General features: G+C 30.4%; 1 non-coding gene across 1 annotated transcript; it reads right to left on the reverse strand.

Moving 5' to 3' along the window:
- Positions 1 to 2,697: 2,697 nt before the first annotated feature.
- LOC114581235 lies at positions 2,698 to 2,805 on the reverse strand. Its single transcript, XR_003703124.1, has one exon. It is a non-coding gene; the product is annotated as a small nucleolar RNA R71 (small nucleolar RNA).
- Between the last annotated feature and the right edge of the window lie 512 nt (positions 2,806 to 3,317).

A 3,317-nucleotide genomic window follows, 5' to 3' on the forward strand; every position in this document is an offset into this window, starting at 1 on the left:
CTAAGATGGCTAATTCTAATTTTGGAATTGGTCATGTGAATAATAAGAAAAAGAAGTTTTGTTTGTCTATGGTGGAAGAGTTTGGAGGTGTTAGTTCTTTTGTCATTAAAAGTAGACTTAATAATGAGCTTAAAGCTTCAGGCCCTACTAAGGTTCTTCTTGGGAATATGAAACCTGCTGTTTGAAGTAGAGGAAAGGGTAGGGGTTATTCCCCTCATTAATGTTAATGTCATCTATTGCTTTCTAATATTGTAGGGGATCATGAAAGATGGAAACTTCTCTATAATTAAAAGAGTATGTGAAGGAATATGAGGTATTTTTTCTTAGGTTTTTGGAGACTAAATTATCATCTATAGAAAGAGTTAATGTAAATAGGTTCATTGGGGATGGTTGGGATTTTTTTCATCTTCCAACTATTGGTACTTTTGGTGGTATCCTAGTGTAATTGAGGAATGATATGGCAGCATTTTCTATATTAGAATCTTCTTCTAAGTATGTTATTGGAGAGCCCAATATTTTAAATAAAGGTGTGTGGTTAGTTTCTATGGTGTATTGATAAATGTAAATAATGTTATGTTTAATATGTTAATTTGTTAGTGAAAATATATTATTTTAGTTGCAATTGTACAGAAAAATATAGAAAATGTGCAAAATTTTAAAGTATGGTACATCATCGCAACATCATACACAATGTTGCTGCAGTTCCATCATTGACACCACTAGAGCGCTTAAATATAGATAAGGTGACACCTAGTTTTTGTTTGACGACACTGCATTGATGAAGGAGACAACGCCACATAGCCTAATCTCTGTCTGCACAGCACCATGGTGCCAAATTCTAGTGCCTCCAAGTTAAGGGAGTGCCACATGGATTGCGTAATGCTCAATCATCAACATCACTATGGTGCTTCAGTTGTAACCATTCAGGCCATGATCTTCCAACAAAGCAATGTATTGATTCATTAAACAATAAGCCCACATCAGCAAGCACTATAGTAGAGGAAACCTTTCAGCATTGCAGCATCAGTTCATTTTATGGGCACTATGGCATAAGTGCCTCGAGCCTTACTGTGCTAGAATTTATTTTCTATATATTTTTTTTATAAATTAATTGTTTCTAATGTTAGTAGATGATTTTATTTACTTTTTTAAATTTAGCCTTTATAGTGCTTCTATGATTTTTCCTTAGGACTGATAACCAAAGGAATTCAGAGAATACTAGATACATTCCATTAGAGTGTTTGGCTTGTATTTGTAGAAGTAATTCTATAATGCAAGGAGGAGTGTAAAGGAGATCATTTAACCCATCCGACGATATGTTTTCTTCTGTAGTTTATTTTTTTCAAGTAATTAATTAAAATGAATTTGATTCAAATGTTCTTCATATCTAGCTAAATTCTCTAGTTTTGGATTGATGGTGTAAATAAAATATGGAGTTATGATTCAAATGTTCTTCATATCTAATGAATTCTAAACATCAATAATTACAAGATATTTTTAATATACTAGGTCTTCATTTAATGTAGTTTCCATATGTATAGTTAATTTTAGGTGGAATGTGGAACCTAAAAATAGGAAAGTAGGCACAAACACGAAAGCTAGATTATTATGATTCAAGCATAGGCATAGTGCTTGCCATGTATCAAATTTATAGAGATGAATTATCTTGAGTGAGTTTTAACAGTAGTACATGCTTTACTTACTCCCATAGGATATTCATAAGGTGACAAACTAGGAGTTTAGAGTGGTATGAAAGTTGGAAGGGTTAATTTGTCCTTTGGCACTTCACACTTGACCAAGCAGTCAGTAATGCATATGATCTGAATAACATCAATATAAAAGAGATTCATTAAGAAATATACTGTATTTATAGTCCATCAATCCAAAATAATTTATCCAATTAGTGTTTCATTTAATTATTTTTACATTTAAATTAATTGATTGAATCTCCACCAAAACTTATTTTAATTGAGTAGGGTAATTATTAAATTTAAATTAAGTGAAAATTTTAAATATTCTTCCTCTTTGGAATGATAATCTACTCTATCACTATATGACTTGATTTAACACTTATACTTGCATATATTAAGTGAGATTTTTATAATATTTATTTCAAATAAAATCTAAGCATTATTTAGGGATCGATAGAGCCCTAAATTATTTTCATAATTAATCATACTGTATTCTTTTATTCTAGTTTATTGCTTGCATATCTATGGTGCTTACAAGACATAAAGGGGAATCACATTTAAATTTTTGTTCTAAAATTGAGATACTTGTTTTTAAAATTAGAACTACCAAAAAGATTTTTAAAAGGGCTGACCCTGTTCAAAACTTATAATATTCTAGACATCTTAAAGATTTTGCAATCCATTTAGTAAAAGGGATTCACCAAAGCATAAATAGACCCACCACCCATTAATTTAATTTTTAATTAAAACATGTAATCATTTAGATGATAAAAGGGGGAACTCCCATTAAAGATCCTAACCTACATTTAGTAGGTTTCATAGAAATTTATGTAATATCTTAGTACAATGGTATTAGTGATGATGCAATTAGACTTAGTTTGTTCCCATTTTTTCTAAGAGGAAAGGTAAAAATATGGTTATATTTATTAGCCCTATGCTCTATTATTACATGGAATTAGTTGGCCCATAAACTTTAGAAAAGTATTTCCCACCTTCTAAGGTTAACAAGCATAGAAAATGACATTGCTTCTTTTACTCAGTTAGAAGGATAATATATTTTTGAGAGTTAGGAGAGATTCAAAGAGATGCTTCAAAAGTGCCCTCACCATGCCTTACATGAATGGTTGATAATTTAAATTTTTTATAATGGATTGGAAGGATCCCTTGGAGCCATAATTGATGATGCAAATGGAGATTTTTTGATTTTAAAGACTTTTAAAGATGCTTATGAATTAATTGAAGAAATGGAAATAAATAATTTTCGGTGCCATATTGATTGGGTGAATCCTATGAGAGTGGCAGGTTGATTGGGTGAATCCTATGAGAGTGGCAGGTGTATATGAAAATGATTTTTTATCTATGTTAACTGCATAAGTTCTAGCAATATCAAAGAAGTTGAGAACTTTAGGCTTAAATTTTGATTCATCATTACATTTGGAAGATAAAAGCTCAATAAAATAAAATGATATCCAAGGGATTGAAAATATAAATTTAATTGGAAGACAAAACAATCACTATTCTAATACACATAATCTAGGTTGGAGGATCCCCCAAATTTTAGTTGATCAAATAATAATAACGGAAATTAATGGAATTCTAGTTAAAATAACAAAGGCACAAATTTGA

The sequence above is a fragment of the Dendrobium catenatum genome, unplaced genomic scaffold, assembly GCF_001605985.2.
Source record: "Dendrobium catenatum unplaced genomic scaffold, ASM160598v2 fragScaff_scaffold_1608, whole genome shotgun sequence".
In the NCBI taxonomy this organism is placed as follows: Eukaryota; Viridiplantae; Streptophyta; class Magnoliopsida; order Asparagales; family Orchidaceae; genus Dendrobium; species Dendrobium catenatum.